Genomic DNA, 11,010 nt, shown 5'->3' with positions numbered 1-11,010 from the left:
TGCGGGATTGCAAAAGTGTTATTGCAATTTCGTGCACCAAGTTTTTGGCGCCGTTGCCGGGGATTGTTCGAGTTTGGACAACTGACGGCTTATCTTGTTGCTTAGATTAGGACTGTTTTATTTTTGTTGGTTTAGAGTCTTTTAAGTTGAGTCTAGTTTCATATTCTAAGTTTGGTGTCAATTGCATGCTTTTATTTTTCTTTTAAAATTTTCGTTTTTGGATAGTCTTAGTCCCTTTTTGATTCACAAAAAATTCTAAGTTTGGTGTCCTCTGTGTGTTTTTCCTTTAAAATTTTCGAAAAAAAATTAGTGTTTGATTTTCTAAAATTTTAAGTTTGGTGTCTTTTTGTGTTTTTCTCTTTCCTCTTTTTAAGAATCAAATCTTTTTCATAAAAAAATTTTCAATCATATCTTCTTAATTGCTGTTTTTAAAATCTTTTTTTTTACTAATTGATTCAGTTCTCAAATTGCTTTGATCTCATTTTCCCTTTTGATTTTCGAATTTTTTTTATTTTTTTATTTAAATTTCTTTTTATTTTATTTTTTTCGGTTATTTCAAAAAAAAATAAACAAAATTTATCTCTTTGCAATCATTATCATTTCCCTTTTGTCCATTATGGACTTAAGTGGAATTAATCAATCCAAGAGGACTCTGGGGTCTTATGCTAACCCCATTACAGCTGCATATGGGAGTAGCATCTGTATACCTCCCATCAAAGCAAGCAGCTTTGAGCTAAATCCTCAACTCATTATCATAGTGCAGCAAAATTGCCAGTATTCCGGTCTTCCACAGGAAGAACCTACTGAGTTTCTGGCACAGTTCTTACAAATTGCTGACACAGTACATGATAAAGAGGTAGATCAGGATGTCTACAGACTATTACTGTTTCCATTTGCTGTAAAAGATCAAGCTAAAAGGTGGTTAAATAACCAACCTACAGCAAGCATAAAGACATGGAAACAGTTATCGGACAAATTCCTGAATCATTTTTACCCTCCAAAGAGGATGACACAGCTAAGGCTGGACATCCAAGGCTTTAAACAAGAGGATCATGAATCCCTTTATAATGCCTGGGAGAGGTATAGAGGTATGCTAAGAAAATGTCCCTCTGAAATGTTTTCAGAGTGGGTACTGTTAGACATTTTCTACTATGGGCTTACAGAAAAAGCTCAGATGTCTTTAGACCACTCAGCTGGTGGATCTATACACATGAGGAAGACAATTGAAGAAGCTCAAGAGCTTATAGACACTGTTGCTAGAAACCAATATCTGTACTCTAGCAATGAGTTCTCTCCAGAAGAGGAAGTCATGACAGTAGTCACTGACTCTAATCCTCAAGAACAGATAATGGAGCTTAATCAACAATTGCTCCTGATGACAGAACAGTTAGCAGAATTTAAAGAGATGCTCAATGAAACTAAAGTTGCTAACAAGAGCATAGAACTGCAGTTGAATCAAGCAAAACAGCAAATATCTAAACAGATAACAGAGGAATGTCAAGCAGTTCAACTGAGGAGTGGGAAAACACTGAATACCTCTGCTCAAAAGAGCAGAAAACCAAACAAGGAACAATTGACAGAGGATAACCAAACCACTGTTCAAAATCCCTCTGAGGACAGTAAGAGCCCAGAGAGGAATATTGTTGGCGTTCAAACGCCAGAAAGGGAAGGAAATCTGGCGTTAAACGCCCATTCCTTGCCCAGTTCTGGCGTTCAAACGCCAGAAAGGGAAGGAAAGCTGGCGTTAAACGCCCATTCCCTGCCCAGTTCTGGCGTTCAAACGCCAGAAAAGGGGGAAAAGCTGGCGTTTAACGCCCATTTTCCACCCAATCCTGGCGTTCAAACGCCCAAGGAGGATCAGACACCTGAAAGTGCTGATAATCATCCCTCTAACAAGGCTTCTTCAACCACTTCTGTAAGGAATAAACCTGCAGCATCTAAGGTTGAGGAATATCAAGCCAAGATGCCTTATCCTCAGAAACTCCGCAAAGCGGAACAGGATAAGCAATTTGCCCGCTTTGCAGACTATTTAAGGACTCTTGAAATAAAGATTCCTTTTGCAGAGGCACTTGAGCAAATACCTTCTTATGCTAAGTTCATGAAAGAGATCTTAAGTCATAAGAAGGATTGGAGAGAAACTGAAAAAGTGTTTCTCACTGAAGAATGCAGTGCAGTCATTCTAAAAAGCTTACCAGAAAAGCTTCAAGATCCTGGAAGCTTTCTGATACCATGCACATTGGAAGGCACTCACACCAAGACAGCCTTATGTGATCTTGGAGCAAGTATCAATTTAATACCTGCATCCACTATCAGAAAGCTTGGGTTGATTGGAGAAGTCAAACCAACCAGGATATGCCTCCAACTTGCTGATGGCTCCATTAAACACCCATCAGGCATAATAGAGGACATGATTGTCAAGGTTGGGCCATTTGCCTTTCCAACTGACTTTGTGGTGCTGGAAATAGAGGAGCACAAGAGTGCAACTCTCATTCTAGGAAGACCTTTCCTAGCAACTGGACGAACTCTCATTGATGTACAAAAAGGGGAAGTAACCCTGAGAGTCAATGAGGATGAGTTCAAGTTGAATGCTGTAAAAGCTATGCAGCATCCAGACACACCAGAGGACTGTACGGATGCTGACATTATTGACTCTCTGGTAGAAGAGATCAATATGGCTGAAAGCCTAGAATCAGAGCTTGAGGACATCTTCAAAGATGCTCAAACTGATCAGGAAGAGCCAGAGGAGGCAAAGGAATTTTCGAAAATTCCTCAGGAGGAGGATAAGCCTCCTAAGCCTGAACTCAAACCACTACCACCATCCCTGAAATATGCATTTCTGGGAGAGGGTGACACTTTTCCAGTGATTATAAGCTCTACTTTAAATCCACAGGAAGAGGAAGCACTGATTAAAGTGCTGAGGACACACAAGACAACTCTTGGGTGGTCCATAAGTGATCTTAAGGGCATTAGCCCAGCTAGATGCATGCACAAGATCCTATTGGAGGATAATGCCAAACCAGTGGTTCAACCACAGAGGAGGCTAAATCCAGCCATGAAGGAGGTGGTGCAGAAAGAGGTCACTAAATTACTGGAGGCTGGGATTATTTATCCTATTTCTGATAGCCCTTGGGTGAGCCCTGTCCAAGTTGTTCCCAAAAAGGGAGGCATGACAGTGGTTCATAATGAAAAAAATGAACTGGTTCCTACAAGAACAGTCACAGGGTGGCGCATGTGTATTGACTACAGAAGACTCAATACAGCCACCAGAAAGGATCATTTTCCTTTACCATTCATAGACCAAATGCTAGAAAGACTAGCTGGCCATGATTACTACTGCTTTTTGGATGGCTACTCAGGCTACAACCAAATTGCAGTAGATCCTCAAGACCAAGAGAAAACAGCATTCACATGCCCTTCTGGCGTGTTTGCCTATAGGAGAATGCCTTTTGGTCTGTGCAATGCACCTGCAACCTTTCAGAGGTGCATGCTCTCTATCTTCTCAGATATGGTAGAGAAATTTCTGGAAGTCTTCATGGATGACTTCTCAGTATATGGAGACTCATTCAGCTCCTGTCTTAACCACCTATCACTTGTCCTGAAAAGATGCCAAGAGACTAACCTGGTTTTAAACTGGGAGAAATGTCACTTTATGGTGACTGAAGGAATTGTCCTTGGGCACAAAATTTCAAGCAGGGGAATAGAGGTGGATAAGGCAAAGGTAGAGGTAATTGAAAAATTACCACCACCTGCCAATGTTAAGGCAATCAGAAGCTTTCTGGGGCATGCAGGATTCTACAGAAGGTTTATTAAGGACTTTTCGAAAATTGCTAAACCTCTAAGTAACCTGCTAGCTGCTGACACGCCATTTGTGTTTGACACACAGTGTTTGCAGGCATTTGAGACCCTGAAAGCTAAGCTGGTCACAGCACCAGTCATCTCTGCACCAGATTGGGCATTACCATTTGAATTAATGTGTGATGCCAGTGATCATGCCATTGGTGCAGTGTTGGGACAGAGGCATAACAAACTTCTGCATGTCATTTATTATGCTAGCCGTGTTCTAAATGATGCACAGAAGAATTACACAACCACAGAAAAAGAGTTGCTTGCAGTGGTCTATGCCATTGACAAGTTTAGATCCTACTTAGTGGGATCAAAGGTGATTGTGTACACTGACCATGCTGCTCTTAAATACTTACTCACAAAGCAGGATTCAAAACCCAGGCTAATAAGATGGGTGTTGCTTCTGCAAGAGTTTGATATAAAAATAAGAGACAGAAAAGGGACAGAGAACCAAGTAGCTGATCATCTGTCCAGAATAGAACCAGTAGCTGGGGCGTCCCTCCCTTCTACTGAGATCTCTGAGACTTTCCCAGATGAGCAACTCTTTGCCATTCAGGAAGCTCCATGGTTTGCAGATATTGCAAACTATAAAGCTGTGAGGTTCATACCCAAAGAGTACAGTTATGTGCAGAGAAAGAAACTGATTTCAGATGCCAAGTACTACCTTTGGGATGAACCATATCTCTTTAAGAGATGTGCTGACGGAGTGATCCGCAGGTGTGTACCCAGAGAAGAAGCACGAAGGATCCTATGGCACTGCCATGGATCACAGTATGGAGGACATTTTGGAAGTGAGCGAACAGCCACTAAAGTTCTCCAGTGCGGCTTCTACTGGCCTACTCTCTATAAAGATTCCCGAGAGTTTGTGTGTAACTGTGACAGTTGCCAAAGAGCTGGTAACCTGCCTCACGGATATGCCATGCCTCAACAAGGAATATTAGAGATAGAATTGTTTGATGTATGGGGAATTGATTTCATGGGACCATTCCCACCATCATACTCAAACACTTACATTCTGGTGGCAGTGGACTATGTATCTAAATGGGTAGAAGCAATTGCTACACCCACTAATGATACCAAGACTGTGCTGAAATTCCTCCAGAAAAACATTTTCAGCAGGTTTGGCGTCCCCAGAGTGCTAATCAGTGATGGGGGCACTCATTTCTGCAATAAACAGCTATACTCTGCTATGGTTAGATATGGAATCAGACATAAAGTGGCAACTCCGTATCATCCACAGACAAATGGGCAAGCTGAAGTCTCTAACAGAGAGCTGAAAAGAATCCTAGAACGGACTGTAATGGCCCGAAGAAAGGATTGGGCGAAGAGCTTGGATGATGCTCTGTGGGCATATAGAACAGCATTCAAGACTCCTATAGGAACCTCTCCATACCAATTGGTGTATGGGAAGGCCTGTCATTTGCCTGTGGAACTGGAACATAAAGCCTACTGGGCAACCAGATTCCTAAACATGGATGCACAGTTAGCTGGTGAGAAAAGACTGCTCCAGCTAAATGAGCTAGAGGAGTTCAGACTCAATGTCTTTGAAAATGCAAAAATTTATAAGGAAAAGGCAAAGAAGTGGCATGACAAGAGATTGTCAACCAGAGTCTTTGAGCCAGGACAAAAGTTCTGCTCTTCAACTCCAGGCTCAAATTGTTTCCAGGAAAACTCAAATCCCGGTGGAGGGTCCGTATGTGATTACAGGAGTATCACCATATGGATATGTTGAGCTTCAGGATATTGATTCTGACAAGAAGTTCATTGTTAATGGACAGGATCAAGCACTATCTTGAAGGAAATTTTGAGCAGGATGCTCAAACTGAGACTTGAGTGATTCTCAGTGAAAGTCCAGCTAAGACAGTAAAGAAGCGCTTGCTGGGAGGCAACCCAGTCATTAGAAAGTTGTATGATTTCTTACAGAGGCAGTATCAAAATGAAGGAATTCACAGAGTTACAGAAGGATTCAGCTCAAAAAGCAGAGAAAATGAGCTTACTGCGAAAAAAACGCCATAAGGGGCATTTTGGGCGTTAAACGCCAGATGGGTACCATTCTGGGCGTTTAACGCCAGGAATGGTGCCATTTTGGGCATTAAACGCCAGAAGGGCACCATTCTGGGGTTTAACCCCAGGTGTGCAGCATCCTGGGCGTTTAGAAAAACGCCCTGAGGAAGAATTTCTGGCGTTTAACGCCAGCCAGGTACCTGGCGGGCGTTAAACGCCCAAGTGGGGCAACAGATGGGCGTTTAAACGCCAGAATGGTGCCATTCTGGGCGTTTAATGCCAGCTTGGTGGGGGGACCACAATTTTGTTTTCAAATCAGATTTTTCAAACTTTTTTTTTCTCACCCATACTTTTCTACAAAATTACACTTCAATCATTCATCATCACTTCCAAATCTTCAAAAATCAAAACTTTTTTTCAAATTTATTCAAATCAATACAAAACATTGTTCAAAAAATCTCACCCTTTTTCAATTTCTTCTCAAATCTTCTCAAATCTCCTTTCAAATTCCTCTTGTTTTCGAAAAAACTCCCCTCCCCACCTTATAAATACACGTTTGTTCCACTCTTCCAACCACACCATTCGAATTTCTCTTCCTCCCCCCTCTCTTTTCTCTTCTCTCTTCTCTTTTGCTTGAGGACAAGCAAACCTCTAAGTTTGGTGTGCTTTTCCGTGATCACTAAGCACGATTCATCATATCATGGCTCCTAAGGGAAAACAAACCAATTTAAGAGGCAAGAAAGAGAATAATCCAAGAATCTTTGGAATGAAGAGAATTCTTACCAAAGAACATGAAGACCATTATCATAAAATAATGGGTCTGAGGTCAGTGATCCCGGAAGTTAAATTTGATCTGAAAGAAGATGAATATCCGGGGATCCAAGAGCAAATTCGAAACAGAGATGGGAAGTTCTAACCAATCCTGAGACAAAGGTTGGAAGGAACATGGTTCAGGAATTCTACTCAAATCTGTGGCTAACAGATAAGCAGAGAATGACTGGAACTGCTTACCATACCCAGAACCATGGTCAGAGGAAAGTTATATACTTCCATCTGGACAAATAAAGAGAATATCAAGTTGCCTCAACTGCAAGATGATCCTGATTCCTTTAATAGGAGGATGGTGAGAGTAGATAAGGGGTTGGATCAGGTTCTAGAGGACATATGCCTCCCTGAACTAAGTAGATAACCAATTCTAAGGGTGTCCCAAACCAACTCAAGAGGGGAGACCTCAAACCAATTGCAAGAGGTTGGCTAGACTTTATTGGGCATTCCATTGCCCACTAGCAACCGTTCTGAGGTCACCATCAAGAGAGCAGTGATGATTCATTGCATTATGCTTGGAAAAGAGGGAGGTCCATCATGTGATTGCTTGTGAGATTTACACAATTGCAAATAAGAATTCCACTGAAGCCAAATTGGCCTATCCAAGCTTGATTTCCTTGCTCTGCAAAGAGGCTGGGTGAAGATGGGAGTAGATGAGTTCATACCCATTGAACCCCAATCACCAAGAAGTCAATGGAAGGACAAGTGCAAGACAACTCCATCAAAAGGAGGGGCGCATGAGTTCCTCCCTGAACTCCCTGAAATTGGCTACTGGCCAACCTAGAAGCATCTATTAACAAGTTGCAAGAGACTATGGAGCACTGAAGGAAGAACAGCTGAATCAAATTGCATGCTCTGCAAATTGCTGAAGGAACAAGAGAAGCAGGGGCGTGAAATCCAAGAGATGAAACGCCAAAAGCTCTCCTCTCAAGCAGAGGGAGCATCCACTTCTCAAAATCAAGGTTTGTTGAGTTCTAACTCTGTGAAAACCTCTATCATTAGGAGCCTATTTTTTCGTTTTTTATTTTTAGTCTCATTTACTATATTTGAGTCTTGTTCTTAATTAATAAAATTAATAAAGTTTATGCCTTAAAGCTATGATGTCCTATGAATCCATCACCTCTCTTAAAAGAAAAATGCTTTAATCATAAAAACAAGAAGTACAGGGTTTCGAAATTTATCTCTGAAACTAGTTGAATTAGTTTGATGTGGTGAATACTTTTTGTTTTCTGAATGAATGCTTGAACAGTGCATATGTCTTTTGAATTTGTTGTTTTAAGAATGTTAAAATTGTTGGCTCTTGAAAATGAGGAGAAAGAGAACTGTTATTGAGGATCTGAAAAATCACCAAATTGATTCTTGAAGCAAGAAAAGCAGGAAAAAAAAAATTTCGAAAAAAAAAAGAAAAAGAAAAAGAAAAGAAAAAAAAAGAGAAGGAAATAAAGTTGTGATCCAAGGCAACAGAGTGTGCTTAAGAACCCTGGACACCTCTAATTGGGGACTTTAGCAAAGCTAAGTCACAATCTAAAAAGGTTCACCCAATTATGTGTCTGTGGCATGTATGTATCCGGTGGTAATACTGGAAGACAAAGTGCTTTGGGCCACAGCCAAGACTCATACACTAGCTATGTTCAAGAATCATCATACTTAACTAGGAGAATCATAACACTATCTGAGTTCTGAGTTCTTATAGATGCCAATCATTCTGAACTTCAAAGGATAGGGTGAGATACCAAAACTGTTCGGAGGCAAAAGCTACTAGTCCCGCTCATCTAATTGGAGCTATGTTTCTTTGATATTTTGGAGTCTATAGTATGTTCTCTTCTTTTTATCCTATTTTTGATTTTCAGTTGCTTGGGGACAAGCAACAATTTAAGTTTGGTGTTGTGATGAGCGGATAATTTGTATGCTTTTTGGCATTGTTTTTAGTATGTTTTTAGTATCTTTTAGTTAGTTTTTTAGTATATTTTTATTAGTTTTTAATTAAAATTCACTTTTCTGGACTTTACTATGAGTTTGTGTGTTTTTCTGTGATTTCAGGTATTTTCTGACTGAAATTGAGGTCCTGAGCAAAAATCTGATCCAGAGACTGAAAGGACTACAGATGCTGTTGGATTCTGACCTCCCTGCACTCGAAGTGGATTTCTGGAGCTACAGAAGCCCAATTGGCGCGCTCTCAATCGCATTGGAAAGTAGACATCCTGGGCTTTCCAGCAATATATAATAGTCCATACTTTGCCCAAGATTTGATGGCCCAAACCGGCGCTCAAAGTCACCTACAGAAATTCCAGCGTTAAACGCCGGAACTGGCATAAAATTTGGAGTTAAACGCCCAAACTGGCATGAAAGCTGGCGTTTAACTCCAGAAAAGGTCTCTACACGAAATTCCTTCATTGCTCAGCCCAAGCACACACCAAGTGGGCCCGGAAGTGGATTTTTCTGTCATTTACTAATTTCTGTAAACCTTAGGATACTAGTTTACTACTTATAGGATCTTTTGACATTGTATCCGTACCTTATGACCCCATAACATTTTGTACACGTTCTTTCCACAGTATGAGCCTCTAAACCCCATGGTTGGGGGTGAGGAGCTCTGCTGTGTCTTGATGGATTATGCAATTACTACTGTTTCTTATCAATCATGCTTGCTTCCATTCTAAGATAACACTTGTTCTTAATCCGGATGAATGTGATGATCCGTGACAATCATCATCATTCTCAACTATGAACACGTGCCTGACAACCACCTCTGTTCTATCTTAGATTGAGTAGTTATCTCTTGGGTTCTTTAATCGGAATCTTCGTGGCATAGGCAGGACCTGATGGCAGCATTCAAGAGAATCCGGAAGGTCTAAACCTTGTCTGTGGTATTCTGAGTAGGATTCAATGATTGAATGACTGTGACGTGCTTCAAACCTGTAACCTACTGGGCGTTAGTGACAGACGCAAAAGAGTGATTCTATTCCGGTAGGGGAGGGAACCAAACCGGTGATTGGCAGCACTGTGACAGAGTGTGTGCATTAGCTTTCACTGCGCGGATGGGAGGTAGCTGCTGACAACAGTGAAACTCTACACGAGCTTGCCATGGAAAGGAGTAAGAAGGATTGGATGAAGACAGTAGGAAAGCAGAGATTCAGAAGATGGAGCATCTCCAAACCTCAACCTATTCTCCATTACTGCAATACAAGTAACCATTACATGTTCTTTTACTTTTTACAATCAATCCTGATAATTTCTGATATCCTGACTAAGATTTACAAGATAACCATAGCTTGCTTCAAGCCGACAATCTCCGTGGGATCGACCCTTGCTCACGCAAGGTATTACTTGGACGACCCAGTGCACTTGCTGGTTAGTTGTGCAGGATTGCAAAAGTGTTATTGCAATTTCGTGCACCAGGTGCCTAGCTGGGCGTTTAACGCCCAAAAGGGTAGAGCATTGGGCGTTAAACGCCAGAATGTGCACCATTCTGGGCGTTTAACGCCAGGATGGCACAAGAGGGAAGATTCTGTTTTTAATTCAATTTTTTTTCAAGTTTTCAAAGTTTTTTAAATCAAATCTTTTTCAAATCATATCTTTTCAATCAAATCTTTCCAAAAATCAATTTCTTTCCTTTTTCAAAAATACTTGCTATCAATTAATGATTTGATTCAACATTTCAAGTATGTTGCCTTTTCTGTTGAGAAAGGTTTAATGTTTGAATCATATCTTTTCTTGTTAGCCAAGTCATTAATTTTTAAAATCAAATCTTTTTAAATTGTCTTTCAAACCATAACTTTTAAATCACATCTTTTTCAAAAAAGTTTTCAATCATATCTTTTTGATTTCTAATTTCAAAATCTTTTTCAAAAATCACTTGATTTCTTTTCCACTTTTAGTTTTCGAAAATCAATTCAAGTTTTTCAAAATATTTTTAAAATCTTTTTAACTTATTTTTCGAAAAAAATCTCTTCCCCACTTCTCACATCTTTCTATTTATGGAGTGACACTCCTCCTCAATGCACAATTCGAACTCTATCTCACTAAGTTCGAATTCTTCTACCTCTTTCTTCTATTTTTTTGTTCCTCTGACACCTCAAGGAATCTCTATACTGTGACATAGAGGATTCCACATTTTCTTGTTCTCTTCTCTTTCATATGAGCAGGCGCAAAGACAAAGGCATTCTTGTTGAGGCTGACCCTGAACCTGAAAGGACCGTGAAGCGAAAGCTAAGAGAAGCTAAGGCACAACTCTCTGTAGAGGACCTAACAGAAATCTTCAAAGAAGAAGAACCCATGGCAGCCGAAAACAACAACAATGCCCACAATGCAAGGAAGGTGCTGGGTGACTTTACTGCA

The sequence above is a fragment of the Arachis stenosperma genome, chromosome 3, assembly GCF_014773155.1.
Source record: "Arachis stenosperma cultivar V10309 chromosome 3, arast.V10309.gnm1.PFL2, whole genome shotgun sequence".
NCBI lineage: Eukaryota > Viridiplantae > Streptophyta > Magnoliopsida > Fabales > Fabaceae > Arachis > Arachis stenosperma.
Note: the sequence above shows the minus strand (reverse complement) of the source record.